Raw genomic sequence first — 27,532 nt, 5'->3', positions numbered from 1 at the left:
AAAATATATATATATATATATATATATATATATATCAGAAGACAATGGGCGAAGTTTCTGGGCTTTTGAAAAGGAAACAGATTTAGCTGTCTTCAGTTTTTGCATTTTCCCTTTATACTTTACCCTTTGTTCTGCCTGGAATCTGGGTGCTATGTCAGGAGGTGTGGCAGCCATCTTGGGGCCAAGAGGTAGTAAGCATAAGGCCAAATTCCGTACTCTAGCATTGGTAGAAAGACAAGGTAGAGAGAGCCTGAGATATGGATGGTATCACAGAGCTGCTGAATAAGACTTCCTCCAGATTTCTTGTTACTTGAGAAAAGTAAACCTCTTTTTCGTTTGGTCAGTGTGATTAAGCTTTCTATTACATGTTTTAAAAAATGCAATCTCTAATTAATCCAGATATAGACCCGATAAGACTTAGGATAAATTGTGGCACGGGAATTCAGAAGTAGGCAGCAGTGCCTCCGGAGGACCCCAGCCAAACCGCCTGCACAAACTCCAAACCAACCATAAAGCAATGTTAAGCCAAATGTGAAGCTCAAAGAAGCTGTAACATGTAACAGGGAGAAATATATTTAGGTCATAAACCTATTTCCTCCAAAATATTAAATCAACAGCAGGAGGACCCTCCACCTCTCTGGGCCAGTGTGTTTATGAGCAGAGAGGGGATTCTGATCCAAAGCTCTGGCAAAGAAAGTGAATTTACTCGAAAGCCCCTGAGCTGCATTTCCCAGGCGCAGAGCACAGGGCTTGGAGTCATAAATATCTGGGTTCTAATTCCACCTCCATCATGCTAGATGTGTGGCCCTGAAAGTAAAGAGACTCCATTTCCTTATCTATAAAATGGAGCTTGTAATAGTGACATTTCACAGCATTGTCTTGAGAATTAAAACAATTAATGCATAAAAAGTAACTAGCTGCATCTGGCACATATTAAGTTCTCATAAAAATTAAGATCCCTTCCGCCACTTCTTTCCATTAGCTTCTTCCCCCCTCCCTAGATCTGTCACCCTCCTCACCTACCCCTAAAGACTGAACTACCAAGGTAGAGTTCAAACCCTTCTAGGAAGAAGCATGTCTTTATGCCATTTTAGGGACAAAGAAACAAGACTCTGGTAATTACAATGCAGACAGGGACCCAGTTCTTCTGCCTTCCAGCCTCATGCTCTGTCAGCCTCATGATGCTGCTTTTACTTACAGTCTCCTCACTGACAGTTCAGAAAGCTGGGCTCCAAGAACAGATGCTGGGACACAGCACGAGCAATAGCGAGAGGACCTGAAACCATTTGCTGGGCTCCACTCCTGCGGGATGCTGTAAACCTTTGGCTCAATGTCTATTTTTGAGGGCTGATTACACACCAGGACTATTAGAGACTATTGGCTATCCACAATATCCATTTTTCTTTCCTCCTACGCAGCAGCGTACTACAATTCCCAGACTCCCTTGCAGTTGGAGCAGCCATATGAAAACTTAGAGCCCATCCATGCAATGAGAGCAGACATGATGGGAACCACTTGCAAGTCAGGTCCAGAAAGCCTCCCACGCTTGCTTCTCTATTTCCTTTCTTCCCCCTTCCGCTGCATGCTTAGGCATGTTTTAAGACCCTAAGGGAAGGAGGAGCTATAAGATGGAAATAGTCCAAGTCTCTGAAGGGTTCTGTGTAGAAAAGTTACCCTCTTGCACTCAGACAGGACTGTTACATAAGTGAAAAGTACACATCTGATGTGTTGATCCATTAAACTGCAGTCTGTTAACTGCAATACAAGCTTAGTGTACCCAAACTAACACCTATCCAAACACTGAAATAAGCTGCAAACGTGAACATGCCAAAGGAAGTTCTAATTCAGAAACTTAGAATTTTTTTTTACTTCTATGATTTTGATTTTTTTGGTACGTTAAAATGTTTGGTAATACCTGCATAAATCAAAACTATCAGAATTACAAGTCCACGTGCAGTAAAAACTGAGTTTCCTTTTCTATACCTAAGCCCAGTTCCACAGTTTCCCTTCCCAGAAACAACCACAGTACCTAGGCTCTTGGATACTCTTTTAGAAATATTCTATATCTATCTATCTATCTATCTATCTATCTATCTATCTATCTATCTATCTCCAAATACACAAAATATAAGATAGATTCCCCATCTTCTTAGTGTCTCCTAAATATATTAGATTGTATATATTTGTATCTTATTCACCATGATTGTGACCATGGATTTTGGAGAGCATCTTACTTCAGCACAAAAAGAACTCTTAAGCAAATGGACCATAGTCCGTTATATGGACATACAGTTTATTATTTTAACAACTTTCCTATTAAGAGATATTTATGCTGTGACATTTAGCCAGTTTGCCAATTCTTTGACATTACAGACAGGGCTGAAGTGAGTACCTGACACATACGCAGTTGCATAAAAGTCCTTTCAAGAAACTTCTGGGTCAGATTTTCTGAGTTTCTTTTTCTTTTTTTTTTTTCGGTATTGTGTAGTATTTTTCTCAGGATATAACTGGCATATAAGGAACTTACATATGCAGGGTGTACAGGTCGATAAGGTTGACATATGCGTGCACCCGTGAAACAAGACAAGATAATGAATAGACCCCAGACTTCCAAAAGCTTCCCTATGCCCCTTCGAGATCCCTCCAACATCCATTCCCAAAGGACCACCAGTTTGCTTTCTGTCACTATAGACTAATGCGCATTTTCAATAATTTTATGGAAATGGAATCATGCAGAGTTAGTCTTTTTGCCTTAATACAATTGTTTTTATGTTTATCTGCATGGTTGCGTGTATCAACAGCTCATTCCCTTTTACTGCCACGTGGTACCCCGTTATGTGGATATACCACCATGTGTTTAAACACTCCCCTGATGGGGGACATTTGGCTTGTTCCCAGTGTATGGCTAGAACAAATAAAAATGCAATGAATGCTCGCAGAAAAGCCTTTATATGGGCGTACGCTTGTTAGGAAAAAATATGAATGTAAAGGCTGGGTGGTAAGGCACGTCTACCTTTTGAAGAAACTGCCAATCTGTTTTCCAAAGTTATACCATCTGAATCCCCACCAACGTGTGTGAGCCTTCCAGTCGCTCTATATCTTTGCCAATAACCGGCATGATAAGTCTTTTTAAATTTGGGCATTTGATTTTTTTTTTTAAGATTTTATTTATTTATTTGACAGAGAGAGAGACAGCCAGCGAGAGAGGGAACACAAGCAGGGGGAGTGGGAGAGGAAGAAGCAGGCTCCTAGCGGAGGAGCCTGATGCGGGGCTCGATCCCAGGACTCCGGGATCACGCCCTGAGCCGAAGGCAGATGCTTAACCGCTGTGCCACCCAGGCGCCCCCATATTCTCCACCATTCTTGATATTGGTGATATGTACCTTCTCTCACTCTGTCTGGGACTTCATAGTTTCCATCAGATTTAGGATATTTCTGCTCATTATTTTTGCAAATACTTTTTTATCCCCTCTGCGTCCTTTGGGCACCCACTCCAATTAAATGTGTATTAGGTTACTGTTCTCCATCTATTTTTTTTTTCCTAGCCCTTTTTCTCTCTGTCTTTCATTTTGGAAAGTTTTTATTGCTGTGTCTTCAAGTTCATTTATATTTTCTTCTACAAAGTCTAATCTGCTCTTAATTCCATCCAGTGGGTGTATACATCTACACCACAGCCGTTGTGGATTTTCTCTCCAGAAGTTCAATCTGGGTCTTTTTTTAGGGTTGCCAGATTTAGCAAACAAAAATACAAGATGCAAAGTTATATTTGAATTGCAGGTAAGTAGTAAATGGGTTTGAGCATGTGTATGTTATATGCGGTATTTGGGGCACACTTACACACCTAAAAAAATCCATTGCTTTTCTGTAATTCAGATTTAACTGAACATCTGGAATTTTATCTGGTAACACCTCTTTCTGTATCTTACATATTTCTACTTAATGTACATGATCTTTCTTCCAGCTCCTTTTGAATATATGGAATACAGTTATACTTATGCTTTTAATGCCTTTTCCTGCTAATTCTACCACCTGTTTCATTTCTCAATAGGTTTTAATTGCTTGATAGCCCTCCTCATTATGGGTCATGTTCTCCTACTTCTTTGCATGCTTGGTAATCTCGTTGTTGAATCCCAGATCATTACGGATGTTGTTGCTGGGTGCTGGATATATCTGTGCTCCTATAAATATTCTTGAGCTTTGTTCAGGGATGCTATAAAGTTACTTGGGGACAATTTGATCTTTTCTGGGCTTTGCTTTTAAACTGTTAGGCAGGACTGCTGAGTATTCTTTTTACCCAATGATTTGTGGTTTTTATGAAGTTTGGCTGGTGGGAACAGAAATTATGACCAGCCCTGTGGGAACTCCAGTGATGGCTTCTCTAATCTTCTCAAGTGGTTCTTTCCTCAATCTTAGATGATTTCCTGATACACACGTGCTGATCATTAGGCAACTGAAGACTGGAGGGGGGCAATCCTCTACCCCCGTCTCTCCCTCTCTTTTTCTTTCTCTACATGAAGCTCCCTTATCCAGTATTCTGCCCTGTGAACTCTGGCTGCTTTGTTTTGACCTTCTCAGACTCCTAAATCCATCTCTTCAACTCAGAGAGTCCACTGGGATCTGCCCAGGCAGATCCTCCCTGTGCTGTAACTCAGAATCTCCCTCCAGGCAGTAACCTCTGTCTTCCTGCTCAGCCCTGTTTCCCCCATTTAGCCCATTTGGCTTCAAGGGATCTTTGCCTAAGGGAGCCTTGGATCTCAACCAATAAGTACTGGGAATGGTCTGCCATCCCATGGATAGGACAGGAAGCATCTGGAGTCTAAGGGGGTGGTATCTGGGAAGTAGCAGAATGGCACTCTTTCTCAGAGCTTCACTAGAGAACTAAGGAATTGAGGGTCTAGAGAAGAGGTAGAAAGAATAAAATAACAGCACACCCCAGTCAGGTGAGAGTCAAAACACATGAGACATGCTCATCTCTTATAGGAAAGAAAATAGGAGTGTGGCTGCCAGGAAGCAGAGAGAGATGGGCAGGGGTGGAAATGTGGGGGTGGATGCTGGGGTCCAGGAGGCTACGACACACCATATGAAGTGAAATGTGAGTGTCAAGGCTCTGACAGGTGATCAATGCACCTGCCAAGATGGGAGCAGCAGTGCCTTCTTCTTTTTTTTTTTTTTAAAGATTTTATTTATTTATTCGACAGAGATAGAGACGGCCAGCGAGAGAGGGAACACAAGCAGGGGGAGTGGGAGAGGAAGAAGCAGGCTCATAGCAGAGGAGCCTGATGTGGGGCTCGATCCCATAATGCCGGGATCGCGCCCTGAGCCAAAGGCAGATGTTTAACCGCTGTGCCACCCAGGCGCCCCAGCAGTGCCTTCTTGCCAAAGACCACAGGGATGGATGGATGGAGGATACATGAAGGGGGAAGAAGTGTCAGATGATGCCTAGAAAGCTGAGACATCTTGTCCAGTGTTTCCATCCAGTGAGAACCCTATGGGTTTTGCCTGCCCAACACCCATCCCTCCACATCTCCGGGTAATGCCATCTTGATTTAGGGGCCCCTCCCCCACTCCCATTGATGTAATTCTGGAGACACACTGCCAGTCTCTAAATGTGTGCATGCAACTCAACACAGCTTCATTAGAGTCAAATCAGGGGCTTTTGCTGGACCTACCAGAAAACATGCATTCTCTTTCTACAGAGGCTGCTGAGGTGGCAGATACAAGACACCCATTGCAGACAAACAGCTTGGCCCTCTGTGGTAGAAGCCTCCTGATACTGACGTCAGAACAGAGGAAAGCGAGTCAAAGGAGAAAAGCAGCTTCTTGGGGACGTTTCCGAACATCTGGATCCAACCATACTTGAATCGAGAATCCCTTAACTGTTTTATTTTAATGAGCCAGTGAGTTCCCCCTTTCAGATTAAATATGTTTAATTCTTACCAGTAGAGAGTGGTGAAGACATAGTTTGGACATGTGCCCCCCGGACTCAGGCCTTGAGTAGGGAACTGGGATTTTTCAGCCATACATCCCCCACCCTCCTTTCACATCTACCCAGGATGAATTCACTCACCCTTGAAGGTGGCCAGTCATGCCAAGGAGTCTTACCCGATCGGGCTGGCTCCAGCTCAAGGACTGAGCAGAGCACATGTCATTGGACCTCCATCAGCTCCTCACCCAGAACTCCTGGGGGGCTTTTCCTATTGCTCTGGGTCTCTGTGGATGTATTTGAAGGTCTATTTCTACAAATTTTGCCTATAGGTATTTTTAATATGGTTGTCTGTATTTGAAAAATCAATATATTTTTTGCATAACAATCCAGATGTCTGATGTTGCTTAAAAGAATGGGGAAAATATGGCTCCCGGTGTCTTCCTAGAGGTAAGAAGAAGCTGCTCCTTTTATAGAGGCTGGTGCTTTCCAGTTAGCCACACTCCTCACCACTCCCTGTTGTCTTACATCCAGCCCACTTCCCTCGCTTTTCTCACTCTCCTGGCAGCTGCATGAATTGCAGCCCATGAGACCTTTATAGTGAGAGATCTGAGCCCAGGCTTAGAGGGTTGCAGGCAGCTTATGTAGAAGCAAGAAGACAGGAGGAGGATGACTCTGTAACCACAATGCTCTATGCCAACAAGGTGCCCAGCAGAGGCAATAATGATCTAAAAGATAAAATCTGGTGGGAGAGAGAGATGTGTACACCCAGCACCTCACCTTTTCCCACTTAGGTACCCAGAATGACAGTAGAATTATCTCATGGCCCCCAAGACGAGAGCTCTGAAGAGAAGTTTGGAATCTACTACAAACATAAGCATGATATTTCTTTTAGATTTTTATTTATTTGTCATAGAGACAGAGAGATAAGAGAATCATGACCCGAGCCAAAGGCAGACGCTTAACTGACTGAGCCACCCAGGCATCCCAAGCATGATATTTTTTACAAGCCTCCTATTTTCGCTTAAAAATTACTCTAAGTTTTGCATCCTACTGCTTAATATTAAAAAGTTTCACAAAATTGAAACCCCAGTGAAGCGAACACTGTTCATCCTGAAACTTCCTGTGTTCTCCTGACACATGGAGGGGAGCCCTGGAGTAGATGTGCCCCACTTTGGGGAGTGTACATAAAGTAGAGAATGATAAGGAGAATAGTAGGCAGTGTGAATATTGTGTGTGCCAGACACCGTCCTGCCCCAGGACCCTTGCACTGGTTGTTCCCTCTGCCTGGAAGAGTCTTACCCCGGATACTTCCACGGCTCACTCTCACCTCCTACAAGTTCTCACACAGCGTCCTCTCAGTGAAGCCCACCAGAACCACCCCACTTCAACAGCAACTGTCTCTTCTCTCTCTCCATCTCTTCATCAAACTGTTTTCTCCATGACACTCATCACTTTTGATCGTGTTATGAAATAGTCTTATGTTTAGTGGCTGTTGCTTATTTCCTCCACTGGGATGTAAGTTCCACAAGAGCAGGTATTTTTGTCTGACTTAGTCACTGTTGGATCCTGGGCTACAAAAGTAGAAGCTGGCATATAGTAGGTGCTCAATAAATATTTGGTAAAGGAATGAATGAAGGGATGAACGAGTGGGTAGTGTATCCTGTCCTGGGGGCCACTCCAGCAGATTCAATAGCAGTTTGTATATGGGTTTTGTTGGGAAAAAAAGCCCTAAAATATAAAGAATATTAGTGTCTTTGAAGCTAAATGACTGAAGGAACAATGGAGAACGAGGCAAAGCTCACTTTGTTCTCCATTGTCTGAATATTGTGGAGACTAAGCGCCATCTGCCTGCGGTCTCAGCCTTTTTCCCACTGCCACTGCCCTGGTCCAGGCCTCTTGGCCACACTTCTAGACCCCTGCACGGCCCCCTGGCATGCGTCCATCAGCTATTCTTGCCCCGCTTCCTTCAATTCTTTCCCCATCCAAGGCTGGTGCTGGAATACGCATCAAATCTCTAAGGGGCTTGGAGGCCGTAAGCACAGGACTTGGTGGCCAAGCACTGGTATTGTAGGAACTGGCAGAAGTTCACCCTCCTCGTGAGCAGGGACAGGATGGCCCTGGGAGGGGTGCCCTGCTGCAGGACGCGGCCGGCACCGCTGCTGCTTGGCGGCCCCGTGCACATTATACAGCAGGTCAGAATTTTTCTCCAGCAACTCAGGTGTGCAATAAATGTCACAGTACTTTATTTGTCTAAAATCAAATTAAATCTGACTTTAATCCCCTGATCCCCCCCAGGCTGGAGGAAAATTCAATCTCAGTGTTATTGAAGCTCTCCTCCCACAGTGTGAGCAGATTCCTGGAGGGCCTTATGAGAAAAAGCAGCGAGTCCTTTAGAAGGCTTCCATGGGCCTAGGTCTGTGTCAGGCCAAGCTGGGCCAAGGAGGCACAAGAAGTGGTGAGTTCCCAGAAAAGTTGGGGGGACCAGAATCACAGACCATGCAACCATCGCGAGCTTCCCAAAGGTCAGGGCTGCACTGTGAGGCTGGAGGAGGGGCCTGTGCTATTGTTCCAGGGCAATGAGTTTATTCTCAAATTCTTCCATGGACACACACTCAGGGCCAGCTGTTTGACCCCATCCATCTATCCATCTGTCCGGCCATCCAACAAACATGCACCGGGTTCCAACTCCATGCCAGGCCCCACACCACGCTAGACCCAGGGGCTGCCCAGGTTAGCAGGGAAACAGACAATAAGTAAACAACTCAGTGCGTGTATATTATGGATGGCAATAAATGTTTTCCAGGGGAAAGCAGGATGCTGTGCCAGAGGGCAAATAGGGAGGTCAAGGCAGCCATACTGAGGTCACAGGTGAGCTGACATCTGAGATGTCACGAAAAGCCAGCCAGACCAAGAGCAGGCAGACTTCCAGGCAACCAGGCAGCTGGGACAAGGTCCTGCAGTAGAAAGGAGTTTGGGGTTGCCTGCATTTTTCTTGGGATGGGGACCACAGCCCTTGTTCGGTGCTCAAATGGAAGCTTGACCCCCGGCAATGTTAAGAACCACAGATCTAATCTACCCTTATTCCCTACATATGCTTCCGGGGGAGGCCCATGTCTCATCTCGAACCCCAGGACCGAAAATCTCTGGGGAGCAGTGCTCTTTCTCCATTTCTTCAAGCTTCCCTCCATCATCCTTTCCTGCTTGCTCCTCCTTCCCCGCTCCCTGCCCTCACCCCTGCAGCAACAGACAGACACACTGCTGGGCCCCAAGTGAGCACGACACATCAAAATGCTGGAGTGACCAGGCAGCGGGACCACAAGACAGAGACACAGCTTATAAAGCGTCTCCCGACCCAGGCAGGCACCCGTGAAACGTTTGACAGCCCGGGAGATGGGTCGGCAATGCGGCTCAAGCCACACTTCCAGGGCAGAATTGAAGCCATCCCTCCTGGGAACGGCCTCATAGATCAACCCGAACACGCTCACCAGCCCAGCTGCCCACCGCCTTGCCACCCCACCCTCCTCCTCTGGGCTCTCCTGGGCTCGGCCCTGGGAGGCTGTCAGCTGGTGGGGGATCTGCACCCGGAACAGCAGACCCGGGCAAGACCTTGGGCAGACGAGGTGCCACTGGACAAATCCCAGTGCACGAGGCAACTCAGCAAGGATTTCAACACGAGTTTCTCCGGTGTGGTGAGATACCATTCAGTTATCATGTTTATAACACATTTCAAGGACTGTTGCAAAGACCACACACGGGGCGCATTCCCCCAGGCCAGAGACTGTGAGAAATAATCGTGCATTACTCCGTTCAACCCTCATCCGTCCTATGGGATAGGCACCATTAGCCGAGTTTAGAGAGGAGTCGTCCGCTCCCTCACTGCACATATGGACCAGAGAAGTTAAGTCATTAGCCCAAGGTCACGCAGCAAACCAGTGGCATGGCTGTGCCCTTGCATAGAGGTGGCACACCTTCTAGATTCCTGGGCCGTCTTTGCATTTGTCCTGGGACGAGTGTCCCCACAGCTGCAGTGCTGTGATCTGAAAGACTGTCCCTCTGATTCGGGCCCCATCTTCACATGCTCCCAGGGACACTCTGTCCTGAGGGGCAGGTGAATGTTAGGAGTAAGCAGGGTTTCCCCACATCCCCTCTTGGCCAGTTGGAGTACATGTACAGTTGGGGTAACGGAGACGTACAGGCCAGTGGAGGCAGACAGACAACGGGGGGTCAGGAAGGACCTCATGGAGGGAGAAATGCTCTGGCTGAGTCCAGAAGAATGAGCAGGGGTTTGAGAGGCAGATAGTGTGAAGGGAAGACAAGCAAGATGGAAGACAGTGTGAGCAGAGGCATGGCAGGAAGAAGGAGGGTCCACACTCTGAGAACTAACGGTTCACGCAACCAGGGGGTCATGTTCACACGTGAGCAACAGGAGACACCGGATGGGTAGGCATGACTCGACGAAAAAAGTCTTCAAGATAAGGGCAATGGGGAGCCAGCGAAGGTCTTAGGGAGAGGAGGGACGCATTCAGATCTGCATTTTGAAAAGCCGCCTCCTGCAGCAATAAGAAAAGTGCTTTGGAAGGAAGTAATGTCAGCAGCAGGGACACCAAGGAGGAGGTTGGCACCTGAGCAGAAGATGACTCTCAACTCAGCCCAATGACCCACTGAGAGAGGGACAAATCTGTGATGACAGCCCGTTACTTCCTGGGTGGGAGGCGGGGGCTGCCATCACTAAGAGTGACACAGGAGAGAGACCCCAGTGGATTTCACTGTGCACGAGTTGAAAGTAACCATATCTGTATAACTTCGGATGGGCAGCCACACTCAACAAACAGGTATTCATGAGACTTACCCTGGCCCAAGAAAGATACGTATGACCCACGGAGGTGCCGGTACGAGTTCGAGTCCGGAGGCTGCAAAGTGAAAACACGTAGGTCAGGGAGATAAGGGCATTGACCAACACCGCAGGGCAGATGGGAATAAATAAGATGGGTGGGGGGAGCCCGTCCCCCAACCCAAGTGTTGCACCAAAGAGGAAAGCGGGCAGCAGCGAGGCAGGTCATTGGTTGGTGGTTGCACAGAAAATCCGGGACGGAACCTGGAGCTGACCAGACGCGAGGGAGGTTAGCAACGTCAAATACTGACATTACGCTTGACCGGACGGGGGCATCGAAGCACCCATTGGCTTCAGCCACTGGTGGGGGCGAGGGCAGTTTCCATGGAAAGTGGGAGCAGAGGTCTTGTTTGACGAGTGGGGAGAAGGTGCAGATGTGGAGGGAATGAGAGTGGCCATTCTTTCCAGGTCCAAGCAACACAGGAGGGTAACTGGAGGAGGGGCAGGCACTTCTTTTTATTTTATTTTATTTTATTTTATTTTATTTTATTTTATTTTATTTTATTTATTTATTTAAAAGATGTTATTTATTTATTTGACAGAGAGAGATAGAGACGAGACCTGAGCCGAAGGCAGACGCTTAACAACTGAGCCACCCAGGCGCCCCAGGCACTTCTTTTTAAAGTCTTTGATTTACTTTCTTTTTGCATGAATCCATTTGACATCATGTTACATAAATGCCTAATTATGATTACCTGCATGCTTTTATTTCTAGTCCCATTTTCCTTTCCCCACATCATACCCCAACGTTAGCCAGCCTATACTAACAACCTATCATGTTTCTTTGCCTGTGTTTCATCCTGCTCAGAAAATCCTATCCATGCATATAACAAGGTCGGCATTTGGCCAACACCCCCCACAGGGCTGGGTGTTTAAATATTGAAATATGTCCATACCAGTTGGTAAGTAGCGGCTTCCTCAAGCCTCCTCGATGGTCCCGTGCCCAACCCTTAACCACTCACACAGGACACCAAATAGTTGCTTGGCATGATGACTATCACTCATGCAAGTGTGTTCACGCATTTGTGTCCCCACACACGTGCGCATGTACGTGCTATCCATGCACGTGGGTCTGGGGGGATGCTGCTGGGTTGTTTTTTTTTTTTAATAAATGTGGGATCATATTATATGTACTTCTTCCTGCCTGTTGACACTCAACCAAGCTTCATGGAAATCCCTCTAGCTCACCCAATGTGCTACTTACTCTTTGAAATGGCCACGCAACAAACCACGGCGTGGACGTACCATAATGCATTCAGCCATCCTTCCCTCTCCCCCACCACACGGCATTGGGTAACGTTTATAGGAAATGAGGCGAGACCCAGAGAGAAAGAAAGGGAAAACTAAAGGTGCAGAAACAAGACCGGAGATGGTGGGGGTCTCCGGAGAATGTGGGGCAGAGCAGGGAGAGGGGACTCCCCGTTAACAGAAGGGGAAGAGCCTTCCCGTGATGGGTCAGTGCAGCTTGGATGAGCTGGGGCTCATCAACTGTGCCCATTCGCTCAGGTCCCCCATCAACATACTCTCCCTCCCACAGCCTCGGTGAGCTTCATAAAATGAAATGATCTGCTCCTTCTGCTCGACAGCCCCCAGGAGGAAGACCCGAAGGCCTTATGGTGACGTACCTGGTCCAGCTTCTACTACTCTCTCCTACTTCAGGCTGCACCTCCCCTTTGCTCCCTGAGTTCCAACCACTCTGGCTGCCTTTCAGAGCCGTCAATGTGCCGTGAGTCCTCCTGCCCCAGGGCCTTTGCATGTGCTGTCCTCACCACCCTGAATGCTTTCCAGTCATCTGCTTCCCTTTCATCAAATCCCCTGAGCAGGTCTTAGGAGAATCATCAAAATACCACCTGAGAGCCTCTCAAGACCACATGATGAGGATGCCTGTGATTTACATGAGGTTAATAACTTCAGACTGGAAGCAAAATAAAGTAAACCAAAACCTTCACTTGCTTTTAAGAAAAAAGGTTGCATTTGTGATGAGGAAGAATTATGCAGTGGTTGAAGGTCTTTTTGGTGACAGCTCTTCTTTGTTTCAGCATTATACTCGCTTGCTTTGCTGATGAATGGATATAGAAACGTCTCTATGTGTAGATTAAAGGAAAATCTGCCTGACGACAATCCAAATAAGTAAAAAGAAGGCTGAAATTGGAAGTCCTTGTAGTTCCTTCACTTTGCCCCAGCAACATGGGACCAAGCATCCCCTCCCCGCACCCTCACTCCTAAATGAGCCCCTGGGGACAAATGTCACGAATGGCCATCTGCATTAGTTTTCCCAAAACTACCCTCCTTGCTGTGGCTCCCATCCCGACACACAGGCACGTGTGCACACAGAGAGGCAGGGTGACAGCTGGCATGATAACTAAAAGAAATAAAGGTAAGATACAGTACAAAATATTCTTCCCCTCTTTTCCGGTGGTTCCTCAGGTCATTAGGAATTTACCACCAAAAAGGATCTTGTCTGGAGGTCCCCGCCACCAGGCAGAAGGCCCCGAACAGCAGAGCCAAACAGCACCTGCTTGATACTGGACCATCCTTTGGACCTGGGCTCAGCGTCGTTTCCTCGGAGAACCCACCCCTCGTCCCCGTCCCCACTGGACACCTTCATGGCTCCCAGAACTCCTTGCCCACCCCAGGCCTTAATTATGTGTCCACAGTGGGAGGACGTGGTTCAAGCCGGTTTCCTCTCCCCTCCCAGCTAAAAGCTCTACAAGGGTGACCCAAGCCCTGGTGGTTTCCTCCTGCTCTCATGGGCTTGAAACTTGAAACTCGGTGGGAAGAACCCAAGACAGGCCCCCTGAGACTAAGAACTGGGCTAGGAGCCTCCCCACATCGGAGCCTCGGCCTTCTTACTTGAGAAATAGCAGGCCTCCTAAACCCCACGCTGCATGGTCTGGATCTCACGTGGTAGCTGGATCGGGAGTGGTTGCTGCCCTCCAAGCACGGGCTCAAAGGCCTCCTGCCCCATCGACTCTCACAGGTGTAGGGGGACTTTGGATGATACGTACTGGCTATTGTCCTGTGCCACGGCCTCCTCCTCCTCTCTTCCCACCTTCTCCTCCTCCCCTTCCTCCTGCTTCTCTTCCTCCCACTCTCCCTCCTCTTCTTCCTACTCTTTCCACAGTCAGGGCAGGGAAGAAAGGATGAGATGAATAATCCTAAAGACTTATGTATCTCACACTCCTTAGGTAAGAACCATTATTCACCCATTTTACAGATGCAAGAAACTGAGGCCTGCCAGCCCAGGGAAGCTCAGGCCTGTGGCCTTTGTGTCCGACAGAGCTGGATTCAAACGCCAGCCCTGCCACTTGTTAATGGGCTGACTCTGGGCAAAGGCGCCCACATTTCTGACAACTCTGAGCATGTTTATCTGAGGGAAAGCAAAAAGAGCTTTCTTTAACTGCCAAAAAAAAAAAAAAAAAAAAAAGCACAGGAAGGGTGTTATCCTCCAAATACCAATCTTATTATTATGTCATGGAAAGTAAAGTGAATTTTTTAAAGTAAATTAGGTCAGTACTCCTAGGCTTCCCATTACTTCTAAGAAGGTCCAAATACCACAGCACAGCCCACATGGCCCCGTACCACGGGCCCCTGCCCACCTCCTGAGCCCACTTCCCACCAGGTTCCCTTCACTCCCTCCTTCCATGCCCCCTTTCCACCAGTGCTTTTTGCTAGCTGATCCCCCAACCTGGGATGCTCCCCCTGCAGGTTTTTCTCTGTCTGGCTCATACTCCTCATTCATAAGTCAGCTTAAATGTCACCTCCTCAGAGAAGCCCTCCCTGATTACCTTATCGAACACTCTCACACGTTCACACAACGGTGCTTTATCCCACTGGCTCATTTTCCCCATGATCTATGTTACCATCTGAAACTTTATGCAGGTGCTTGATGATTGCCATTCTGTCCCCTTTGGCAGGTAAAGCTGGGGCCTCCTGTCTTGTCCAGCATTTCATCCACAGCACCTAGAACTGTGCCTGACTCACAGTAGGTGCTCAATAAATATTTCTTGTAAGAACGCTTGAAAGGGGATCAAGCATATAGAATGTGTGGCGTGGAGTAAGCACTCAGCCTAGCCCAGGTGGGCTAGAGGATGCTTCGGTCCTTTCTTAATGACCTGCCACAGGGTCTGTGTTTCCGCTGTTAGGTTCTGAACACAGGCACAGGCAACACATAAAATGATGGGCATGGCTGTGTTCCAATAAAGCTTTATTTACAAAAATGGGCAGCCAGCTAAATTTAGCTCGCCGGTCCTGGTTTTTCAATTCCTAGTCTAGGAGAATCCCCGCCAGGGGACCTGTTGGACAAAATGCAGGTTATGGTCCAGGAACCAGCATTCGCAAGACACTTGAGACTTGGTCAAGGTACCTGACAAGGGCTGCGTCAGCAGGACCCTGGACGCTAATTACAACAGAGGCACAGGCCATAAACTTTATTGCTCAGCAGGACTTTGGCCCCCAACTTGGCGTTCTCCTGATTTTCCAAAGAGCAGCGGAGGTGGACTCAGTGCTGTGATCACTGATGCGTCAGGGAAAGGGAGCCTGCACGTTTAATTAAATGTTATTCAAGAAATAAAATTCAGGCCCTCAGCTGACAACGCAGAATATTAAAGCATCAATTTCCTGAAGGAAACCTGCCTTAATGAGATTCTCCAAATAAATGGAAGGGGGGGAAGAAACATATTAATCCCAGCTGGTAATGTCAGCCCCATCAACCCAGAGCGATGTCTTGATGAACAAAAACTGATGATATTGGTTTACTAGGAAAAGGTGTGCAAGTCTCTGGATTCCAGAGACACCCAGACCTCTGGGAAGAAGACCCTTCCTTCTCATGAGCCCCTAGGATGGGGAGAAGCCATACCAAGCTGCATCCTCAGGGCCAAAGGTGATATAATTGATTGGAGTCAAGCTGGGAGGTCTGCCCTTGGTCCTGTCCCAGACAACCTATTCATTAGTGACTTGGAAGGGAATGAGGGGGCATACTGACCTCATTTGTTGATAAGCTGAAGCTAAAGCTCAATTAATTTATGTAAGGTACCGGAAACACTTAGAACAAAAAAGAGGCCCATCACCTTTCCCCGCCAAACCCTCCAATCCCTTCTGTGCCCCAAAACCAGTGTGAATAAGATCGATTTACTCAACTGAATACCATGTTCATGCCCTTCACCATTCTTTTCCTCCCTGTTCTGTTATTAACTTAACATATTCCGTTGAATTTGACTCATTCGTTATCTCAGACAGACAGATTTTAAGTGACACTTTAGATCACTACTGGAAATGAAAAACTGGCATTGCCCCCAGCAAAAAGTAGCCAGAAAGACAAATTTGATGACAATTTAACACTATTGTGGCTCAGTATCATTTTCCAGATGAAAACTGCGAGCCTGAGATTCACTCCTTTTTTGTTAGAGTTAGTTTTGTTAGTTAACCTTTGCTCAAAGGTTAAAGAGGGGTTAACCGCATACTGGAACTGTAGACGGTGTCAGCCACCTGGTGACGTCATGCCTCTGTACTATGACCTCTGCTTGAAGTCAGCCCAAATCTCTTTCTATTATTGATGCTCACAGAACCCTAACTGATGGCTATGCCATCTCTTGATTATCAGCTCTCCCCAGCCCTGGTGTTGCGGGGCTCTTGTCTCACGGAGCTGAAGAATGAATCTTGCGGACAAGAGGCGGAAGTGAAGTGAAAGTTTATTAAGGGAAGGTGAAAACAGAAAGGACAAAACAAGAGCTCTCTAGAGTGAGAAGGGTCCTGGATGGGTTGCCATTGAGGGCTTTTGTGACCGGTCTACTATAGATAACTGACAAGGGAACTTGGTAAATATCTTGTCAATAACATAAAGGCAAACAAGGTGGATGTGTCAATACCATGAAAATATCTCTCCTATATTTAGAACAAACAAGGTGGGTTTGTTACATTCCCTTCTCTCTGGCTAATATCTTGTCTATAACATTTCTCCATGACTGGGATTTCTGGGAGCCTGGTCGAGTAGCCCCCCCTGCAGGAGCCTAGTCATGTAGCCCGCTACCTGTCATCTCTCCCTACCTCGCCTCGCTTGTCCCCTACTCGTGGGGACCTACCCTTAGGCCTCCATAGAGAAGCTTCATTCTGGGACGTGAAATGAAACGAGGCTCCATTCCCAGCATAACCAGTTCACAGTGAGAGGCTGTTGAGGGCTCTCCGGCTGCAAGTCAGATCAGCTGGGGAGCCGGGGCAGGTCTGAGCCCTTTCTGACTCGTTCAGTACTATCTCCCCAGATGTGGTGCTTGGCACACAGTAGGCATCACGCCCACGGGTGCGGATGCTCTTGGACTCAATACAGCAACGGGCTGCTCTGCTGTGCCGCGGACGATGCTTCCCGGGGCTCAGGAAGAAAGTCTGTGTGCGTATTTTCCCTTCTAATTCTGCGTCTAGGGACTGGAGGGAGCATTTCCCAGAATGACGGCGGAGGGTGTCAATCTTGATGGGGGGGGGGTGAATCTGCTTGGGGGAAGTTTGATGGAATGTCCAGCAGTCACTATTAGTCTTCATTGAATACTAAATATAAATATGAAGAATCAGAAAAGACAACCAGATTGTGAAAAATCTCCCAAATTTGTTTTTGCAGTGCTGTTAAATCCATTTCTGATTAAAATAATTCATCACTTATCTATAGCAAGCAATACTGGATGGTTATCCATATGTGAATCTGTCTTAGAAATATGCACCAACTTAAAGTGATTTTTAATAAAAAATACATTATTTTTAGCCAGCAATTTGGTTCCGAGGGCTGGGTGCTGACAAAGGGAAGGGAGCTGTTCTCTGAGTCAGTGAATGTTTTCCAAAAAATAAATTAAGGGGAAAACACGAGAGGCAGCTAGCTCCCAATGCGATACAAATTCATGGTGCTTACCTTTGCCTCAAATTCACTATTCTTAATTTTTGGTGGGGGACAGGGGCGGGTTGTGGCTGGTGTTTGGTTTTTAATAAAATCCATCAGACAGCTCCTGACAACTCTGGCTGGGTTTGTGGTTTCCTTGAAAGTGTCATGACTTGGAGGAAAATTTGAAAAATGGCCCGGCACATGCCCAGACTTAAAGGGTCTTTGGGGTGGCATTCAAGGCCCCTGCACAGCCCCATCTCAACCCAATATTCCTGCTGCCCAGGTCTTCAAACCTCTGCTTCAGCCGCAGAAAATTTGAACAACAGGCACAATGTGTTCTCTCTGAAATAAAAGAGGGGGAGACCAGAAAACATTCATATATGCCTGCATTTGCATGAAGTCTGGAAAGGTGCTCATGAGACAAAGGGAAGTGGTTCCATGGAGGGGGAAGCAGGGAGGAGTCTGGCAAGTGCGCGGGTGGAGGAAGGGGTGGGGAAGGAGGGAGATATTCACTACGCATCATTTTTTGCTTTTTTTTTGCCGGTAGATTCTCAAACTAGGTGAATGTAACACTGGTTTAGAAATGCAAGGGAAGGAAGGGAGGAGGGAACGGAGGTAAGAGGGAGAAACGGCCGGAGGGAGGGAGGAAGGAATTCTCATTATTCCAGAGACACTGTTGCAGACCTTTGCACTTGCTAGCCCCACCTCCTGCAGGACTTGTTGGACCTAATGCCACACACCACCACCCCACCCTCCCATCCCGCCTGAGGGATGAGCCAAGAAGAGTTCCTCTGTGCTCCAAATCACCTTGGGCAGAAAGCAAACTCCCCCGGGCAGGCCTGCAGATGCCTTGTTAATGCCCAACACATAGTAGATGCTCAATAAATATTTGTTGAATGAATGAATGAGGAGCCATAAGAAGGCTGCGTAACATAATGGTTAAGAGCATGGGGGTTGGTGTCAGGTGGATATGACTAATAGGGGCTGTGTGACTTTAGAAATGTGAATTACCCTCTCTGAGATCCAATGTCTTCCCCCAGGGGTTCTGGCAAAGACTCAGTAAGGTCACTTGTGTGTAATGAACACGCAGTGTTAGCTATGTTGTTGTGGTTGTCTTGGGGGGAGGGCAGTTGCCACACTGTAGGACAGACACCTGCCATATTCCTGCCACCACACCTGGACTGGACACTCTTGAGGAGAGGGACCTGTTCCTGTCCCTATCATCTTGTTGCAGTGCCAGCCCTAGAGTAGAAGCCAGAAAGGAAAGGTTTGTTGACTGACTTAAAGAGGGAGCAAATGATCGAGGAGCCTTCTGCCAGAAGAGAAGGAGAAGCAGATGGGCAGGTGGGACCCCAGCCATGCAAAGCACCCCAGAGATGGAAGACCCCAGCAGTCAGATCTCAGCCTTGCAGCAATCCACCACCAGGGATTCAAAATGAGTTGAGAGTCGGAGCCAGAAGCTTGGCCATTCCTCCAATAGGAGCCCTGCTCAGCCAGCCCTCACCTCCTCACCCCCCTGCTGTAGGGGGTACCTGGCACCTTAGCCCTCTACCCATTGGCCTCCGTGCCCAGGCAGCCCTCTCCTCGTGTGGCTTTCCCGTGGGTGCCAGCTTGCCCCAGTCCTGGCACGTGCCACATTACACTATCCCCCCTTCCTACCGCCCCCCAACTGGTCCAGTGCACCGCACTGGGTTTCCATCTTTCACATGTAACACAGATAGCTCCTGCTTGTTGAACCAGACCCGGCACTTTGCAGGGTGTCGTCATATAAGTTAATGCCTTTCCAAAGGGGGAAACTGAGGACTGAGGGAGTTCGATGACTCTCTCACTATTGCATAGCTATTCAGAGGCCAGGGTGTCATCAAAGGTCTCTTGTGTTCTAGGATAAGGGCTCCTAACTACACCCCAGGCTGCCCTCCCTGTGAGACCCACGACACAGGCTCGCTGATGGTTACACCCCTATTCCACCCTAACAGCTCTTTCGGTTCCTACTGGAGATGCAGCATCCCAAGCAAAGTATGTCCCGCAACCTCTTTGAATACCTCCCAAGATGGGGAGCTCACTCCCTCACTGCCTCTTCCCGTCTAGTTTCCTTTTACCACACTGGTAGGCAGGCTGATGCTTCTTGGAGTTTCCCAGATCAGGTGGCAGGGCCCTGCTACCCCCACTCTGACTCCGACCCCAGAGCTCAGCCTGGCATGCACCTTCAGAGGGAAGCCCCCATCCTTCACGCCTTGGCACAGCGTTAGGCACATAGTCGATGCTTAACACAGCTATCTAGGCTTTCCCTTGGGCAACCGGACTCCAACGGAGGGACCCTCCCCTTGGCCCAGGCTGTATCTGATGTACCTGAACTTTCCTTCAAGTTCACCTGTGTTGATGCCTTCACAACTTGCACTGGGTGGCTGGGAGGGCAGACAGCTCTCCTGATAAAGTATTAATCGCCCTGGGTGGGTGCACCCCATTCCTGTTTACTCCACTCACTCTTTCTTTCATGAAATATTCACTGTGAATATACTCTGCTGGGCCCTGACCTCGGAGAGATTCCTGTGGAATCAACCCTGGCCATCAAAAGGGAAACAGCAGAGAGCCGATCCCACTGCCATTAATCCACCCCGCATCCTCTTGCTTGAATGCTGCGGACTGTGTGCTCCAGGACAAAGGGCATCTGTCTGTGGGTCACCGTTTTCTCCCTGGCAGGGAGCAGGTGCTTGTGGGAGCCCAGTGCCGGTCGGGGGAAGGAAGGACTGAATGAATGAACCTCCTAGAGGTTTATACAATGTGCCGTTGGAACCTAGAGGGCAGATGCCAGCATCTTGGAGAAGCGAGTGTGAAACAATGAGTTTAACCTTGTGGATTGTGTGCCAGTGAGTATGGGTACTGGGGACACCACAACCAAGCAGAAGAAACTGCCCAGAAAAGGCAGAGAGACGTGGCAAGGAATGAGGGCTTGCAAAGCTACAAGTGTTTCAGGCGGCTGCAGAAAGCACTCGGTCTCCCTCAAACGCACTTGACTCGCTGCGTTTTCAGCACAGCCCGGAGTCTGCAATAGGACCTGTGGCAGGCAGTTGGGGCTGGCGCAAGGGAGGAGGGATGGGCGGCGTCCACACCTGTCGGGAGCACACTCCCCTCCTGTTTCCCCCGCTTCTGTCCAGCCTGGGTTCCCAGACCTGCAGATGTGACCTTGAGCGTCTGCTTCCCATGGGATGGAGACTGTCAGTGCCTCCAAAGCAGACAGGCTTCTGCTAAAATTCATGGCACTCTCCAGCGACTGGGCAAGTGACGCGCCCTTTCCTGGGTCTGACAGATCCCTGGGCTGCTCATCGACCAGTGTGGCTCCCCCCCCACACTGTGATTAGCCGGGGTGCCATGACAGCCAGCTGACATTAATTATCTGTGAGTTACAGGCATGTGAGAGCACAAACAGAGGGCTGTCAGCGGAGCAAAGCGGTGTCATTACAGCTCCTGGGCTTTGCAGCCAGGACCACGAGCAGGGACATGGCTTTGCAAGTTCAAGGAGGGGTGGGCGAGGCCAGCAGCCCTTCACAGCAGGCTCTGGGTTGTGCACAAACAACCTTTGGATTATTTCATAAGAAGGTCAGGCTCGCAGTGGTGAGTAGTGCATTACCCAGCTCCCTGCCCCAACCCCCAATCAGATCCGGCCCCACAGCCTGACAGTTCTGTCTCCTGAACAGTGGTCCCTTCTGGTTCTCTGCATTCCCCCACTGCCAGCCGGCTCTCAGCACCACGTTTGCTCCGACTTCGTCCTCCCCTCTAACCCAGGTCCTCCCTGCACCCAGCATCCAGAACGGGCCTTCCAGAGTCTACATCCAACCCTGCCGCCCCTCTACACAGAGTCCACATCCCTGCAAACCCAGCTTGTGGCCTGCTGGACCCTCCAGCTTCTTCTCCACCTCGGCTCTCTGCTCCCCCATCACATGCACTATCAAGGGCTTTCCCAACAAGTCCCCTTGGCCTCTTGCCCCATGGCCTTTGCACATGCTGTTCCCTCTGACTGGAATTCTCTCCCTCCACCCCCCACTTCCTTAAATGTCCCACAAGGCTTCCCTCAAGTCCCAAACCCCGGCAAGTTCCTGGTCTCACAGCACAGCATAGAGACCAAAGGCACAAAAGCTGGCATCAAGCAGCCTGGGTTCAAAACCCAGTCCATCCTCTGGCTGTGTGACTCCAGGCAAGGTACTTAACCTCTCCGAGCCTCAGCTTCCCCCTCTATAAACAGCCCCACAATCCCTGTTTTATGGACTAAAGGAGGAACAGAGGTACGAGGCCCTTGGAGCAGAGCCTGGCACGTGAGTGCTATGCCAGCATTAGCCGCTGGCTGTTTATACATTCCCTGATTCTCTGGAACTAGAGCCTCAATCGTGGGATGATTTGATTAATTCTGTCTTCTTCCTCCACACTACTGACATTTGGGGATGGATATCTTTGTCGTGGGGCCATCCCATGGATTGTAGGGTGTTGAGCAGTGTCCTTGGGCTCTGTTCCCTAGATGCCAAGTAACATCCTTCTGATCGTGACAACCAAAAATGTCTCTGGACTTTGACCAGTGTTCCCTGGGGGCAAGATCATCCTTGGGGGGGGGGGGATAACCCCAGCTCCTGTCTCTATGAGAGCAGTGGGCGCAGGTGGTCTCCAGCAATATTTCTTCCCGGCACCCAGCACCGTGCCTGGCCCAAGACAGGAGCTCATTAAATACATGCTCAATGGATCAGTGAACGAGTGAGTGGACGAATGAAGGCGTAGCAAGAGACATGGGTAGAATAAAGATGTCAGGGGATATGAAGTCAGAAGATCTGGGGTCAAGTGCGGCTTCCGCTCGTCCCAGAGGGCATCACCCAGGGCCAATCGCTTCACCCCTGTCTTCCCATCTGTGAAACGAGGGTGGTGACAATGGTCACGATCTCTCTCCCATCACAGGGGTGTTACGAGGCTCAGACAAGCAAATGGATGATAAAGTGCTTTATAAACTGTAGAGTGCCATACAGATGAGCAGGTTTGTAGGCGGCCCCTTGGAAACTGATAGACGTCTCTCCTCTCACTACACTGCGCTGGCCCCGTCTGGCATCATCTGGACTCTGACGGGCGTGGGTGTATAATAGATGGGGTACATCAGGAAGAGAATATATCCCTTCGCCTCCCTTTTAATATTGCTGTAAATATGTCTTACGGGGGAGATCATCGAGATACAGAGCGTGTAACGGTGCTGATGGAGTCCGACCAATAGGATCTCACATCTGCCGCGAGGGCAGTTTCCCCGTCATTGGTTCATAATGGATGGTGTCTTGGGTAGATTGTGGCGCCAAGTATATTTCGAAGGCTAGCAAGCCCAGAGCGCTGAATTACACTGCGTTTCTAATAAGGAGAGGCGCCGTGTGGTAGCAGGAGAGCTCTGTGCTTGGGTCTGGCCAACCCAGGTGCAGACCCCGGCTGTGTGAGCTCAGGCACATCACCTACCCTCTCTGGGCCCCATGAACTTATCTATTCTATGGACCAGAGGAGGTGGGACAGCATCAGAAGCTATTTGAAAAGGACGTCTATTTGGAGAAGGGGCAAGACAGTGTGGGAGAGCAGGATGACTCTGTTCTCAGTGATTTCCAAGTATCTGTCAAACGTGCTAATAGTATTTAGTTGCAGGCAATGACCCCTCTTAGGGGACTGGGAAACTCAATGACTTGTGCAGTGGGTAGGACATGGAGTCCAACCGAGGAACTGGGAATTTGGCTCAAGCACCCTGGCCCCCCTTTCATATCCCAAAATGTGAACTGGAGGTGCTTAGCACCTCTGTCTCGGATGCTTGTTGCAATGGTCGAAGAGAAGAACCGAGACAATGTATAGCCATTGCTTAACTCAAAGCCTGGTACATGGAAGCTTCTCAGTCAGTGAAAGGAGCCCCACGTGTCAAGTCCCTTCCATCCTGTGACAGAACTTATCTTTCCTGTTCTCCTGGAAGGTCATTGTTGTTTTCCTAAAACTAAAGGTATCCTAGTTTCTGGCTTCTGGAAGATTCAGAACACCTGACATCGCCAAGGCCATGATTCCCAGATGATCATAAAAGGTTTCCAGGACTGTCTGTTTTCAACCCGGCCTGTGGTCACCATTTTGCCAAAGTCCAAACCGGGGTTATTTCTCTTCTTAGATCATAGGCTGGTCCTATTAGCATTTGTGTTTTCAACCTTCCTGTTTCTACAAGGGGCAGTGCGGGCTGGTGGTCGGCCACCAGGCTCTTAGATACCACTAAGTGACCCGCCTCTGGCCCCAGCGTAGGAGACTGGCTCTGGGACCTCGCTGGGCCTCCAGATCCCTGAGGAGCCTGCTGGGGGTCTGGTGGGGGCCAGCCCGATGGGAGCCCAAGTGACTGGACCAGATGCCGCCACGGTATTTCTCTTAAAAAGCATGACATGAACTTAGATAAAGATGAAATTGGTTTGGGAGAGGCAGGTCCTGTGCTCTCCGCGCTGTGCCTGCTGGGAAGAAACCTTCCTCCTGGTGCTGACATCCTCCACGCCAGCTCGGCAAATTCCCCCTGAAACTGTGAAATTGCATAAAAAGATCTGATCAAAGCCCCCATCGGCCGCCAAGCTGTAATGACTTCTGTGATTTTTCTTAACCGGATTTTAATTTTTATGTTTATTATTTGGGGACTGATGGAGCAGAGGAAATGGCTCAGCCTCTGGATTCCACTTTCGCTCTCTCCTGTGAAGCACTTTAAGGACTCGGGAAAACTCAATTGCAGAAGAAAGGCATTTGGCGCTCAGTGTTTCATGTTTTGTTCCCGCTCCCCAGGCTTGGAGACAGCTCAGGAACTTAATTAAAATCAATGGAGAAAAAGAATTGAATAAATCACCACATGAATATCTCTGAAAGTCTGTATCACAGTGCAGCAACGTAGCAGTGGAAAAGACGTCCTGTTCCCTCTCTCTCCCTCTGGAAAGGGGCAAAATTAAAATGATCTCACAGTGCACTTGATATCTGCCTCCCTCTCTCTCTCTTTCCCTCTCTCTGCCCCTACAAGCAGAAATCTGAGAGGGAGACCATCAAGAGATCAAGGGCGAGGGTCTGCCCCTCATCCACAAGCGAGGTCACTACCACACAGAAAAAACCTCCATCCATTACTGAACACGAAGCATGTGGCATTTGGCTTCCTCAAGCGACCCTACAAAGTCATGGTGCTTGGACCCCATTTTGCAAATGAGGTTCATTCGTTTTCCCTGGTTCACCTGGGCTTCACCCGGCTCCTGGTGCTCCTCCTTTACCTTGGACTTGGCAAGATCTCCAAACCAGTGATTTGGGCACTTGTAGACAGATTGTCTGCAGGGGCTCTGAAGCATACCCAGAAAGGGACGGGAGAGGTCTCTACAGGACCCCTCCACCTGACCCCTGCCTCTGGGCACAATTACACTTAACCACCTCTGTCCCCAAGAGAATTGAGCTGGTTCCGTAAGGTGCCAGAGGAAGAAATTCTCTTCCAGTCTTGAAAATGCAGTTAAGCCGCTAACATCCTTCATTCTCCATGAGTAGTTCTTGTCCAGAGCCAATCTGAATGCTTTGGACTTTCAGCTGGATCCCATCCTTGGGGTACATAGGAAAGTAAGTGGTGGGCCATCTTCTGCCCTCATCCGCCCCCGACCCCACATCCTCTCCAAAGTTCTGCCCTCTTGTCGGATACAACACCCAACCCAGTGCCTGGTGCAAAGCTTGTGTTTGCTGAATTTTAATTCCTCGCTTCCGCTCCTTCCTTCCACCATGCCCGAGCCCTGGGGTTGCCGAAGTCACTGGCCACCCTCTCCATTTCTTGGAGCTGCTTACAGTCTAGAAAGAAGGCCCACACTTCAGACATACCTACGATGCAGAGAGGTAAGCGTGATCACAGAGCTAAAACCACTGAGGATCCCCACGGAAGGACCCGCTCTGCCTTTGATTTTTATTTTTTTTTTAAAGATTTTATTTATTTATTTATTTATTTGACAGCGAGAGACAGTGAGAGAGGGAACATAGCAGGAGGGAGTTGGAGAGGGAGAAGCAGGCTCCTAGCCGAGCAGGGAGCCCGATGTGGGGCTCGATCCCAGGACGCCGGGATAGTGACCTGAGCCAAAGGCAGACGCTTAACAACTGAGCCACCCAGGCACCCCCGCTTTGCCTTTTATGACTCAGTGCCCCCATGTCACTGTGCCTAGAACCTTCCTGTCACCCCTGGGGAGAAGGCCAGGTGCCCAGGCCCTGCCTGACTTGACTCAGCCTTGCGTATTGTAGTCTCTCACGCTAGCCCTCACTCCCCGGCCTCAGGATCCTCATGCAAACTCCTCCTTATTCCTGACACAGTCCTGCCTCCCCGCTTCATCAGGCCAAACCCTATTCATCTTCCACACCTCTGCTTAAATGCCACTCTCCCAGGAAGGCCCTCAGTACCTCCCGCCCAAAAGCTGGTGCACGTCCCTTGCTCTGGGCTCAAGCCACAGGGCACCCGATGGCTCCCTTTTTTAAACACGCACACACTGAACGAGTAGTTGCTCACCAGTGGCCGTCTGTCCTGAAGGACAGCGAGCACCCGGACAGGGTGGAGAAGAGCCTAGGTTTTTAAAGACATCACCGGGCAACTCTCAGGCCTCCGGAGATGGTCTCAGGGAAACAATGAGTATCCTAACGATTTGGGCCACTGTTCCTTGAGCAGTGTGTCACTCGCTGAGTGTCTTCCTAACTGCTACAAGGGCTATGATTCAACCTGGGGGAACGATGGATCTGTAGTGGGTGGGCAAACGAGGGGGAGTCAGTAAAATAAAAAGAGACAGATATCTTGGAACGTGGAGAGAATATCAAAATACCATCAGGGCCCAGTGCTGAAGCAACTTCATTACAACAATGCATGATAATTACCCACTGATTTTCACAAGCAGGAGGCCGCTGACGTAGATGAAAAGTTGGTGTTTCCCCCAAGTTTGTACGTTGACATCCTAACCCCCAATGTAATGGGTGCTAGGAGGTGAGGCCTTTGGGAGGTGAGGAGGTCAGAAGGGTAGAGCCCTCATGAATGAGATTCGTGCCCTTATAAAAGAGACTCCAGAGGGCTCCCATGCCCTTTCTGCTATGTGAGGACAGGGAGAAAAGAGCCATGTATGAATCAGGAAGTAGGAACTCGGGGCGCCTGGGTGGCACAGCGGTTAAGCGTCTGCCTTCGGCTCAGGGCGTGATCCCGGCGTTCTGGGATCGAGCCCCACATCAGGCTCTTCTGCTATGAGCCTGTTTCTTCCTCTCCCACTCCCCCTGCTTGTGTTCCCTCTCTCACTGGCTGTCTCTATCGAATAAATAAATAAAATCTTTAAAAAAAAAAAAAAAGGGCAGTAGGAACTCACCAGATGCCAAATCTGACGGCACCTTGATCTTGGACTTCCCAGCTTCCGGAACTGCAAGAAATAAGTTTCTGTTGTTGGTAAGCATCCGCCCAGTCTATGGTGCTATAGTAGCCAAACCAACTAAGACAAATCACTGATGTACTTAAGGAGGGGAAGAGGGGTTTTTTTTGGTGGGGGGTAGAGTGGAAGATCACAAGAATTGAGGAGTATAGTAAACACTTGGGGAGCATCAGAGTACATTCACCCTTCCTCCACTCCTCCCTTTTGGGTGGGACTCATGCCTGACTCCAGGGATGATCATTTAGCCCAACCAATCCCCCCAACTACAGCATTAGCCCAGAGGCTGGCATGTGCCCAAAGTTGGGCTAATCAAAGTGGAATCTGGGCCTTGTGTTAGGTGACAGGAAGACATTCTCTTTCTCTCTCTCTCTCTCTCTTTGTTACAGTATCAGGGAGGAAAGTAAGAAAATATATTGCTCCTCATA

General features: G+C 48.9%; 1 long non-coding RNA gene across 1 annotated transcript in view; it reads right to left on the bottom strand.

The window, feature by feature from the left end:
• The window catches only part of LOC103657806, a 183,355-nt gene that overhangs the window by 57,797 nt on the left and 98,026 nt on the right, over positions 1 to 27,532 (bottom strand). Inside the window, exon 2 of the long non-coding RNA XR_005836024.1 lies at positions 10,776 to 10,836. This is a non-coding gene — a long non-coding RNA (uncharacterized LOC103657806). The remainder of the gene's footprint in view (positions 1 to 10,775; positions 10,837 to 27,532) is intronic.

This window comes from Ursus maritimus, unplaced genomic scaffold (assembly GCF_017311325.1).
Source record: "Ursus maritimus isolate PB19 unplaced genomic scaffold, ASM1731132v1 scaffold_2, whole genome shotgun sequence".
Classification (NCBI taxonomy): domain Eukaryota; kingdom Metazoa; phylum Chordata; class Mammalia; order Carnivora; family Ursidae; genus Ursus; species Ursus maritimus.
Note: the sequence above shows the minus strand (reverse complement) of the source record. Positions and strands in the feature narration are given on the sequence as shown.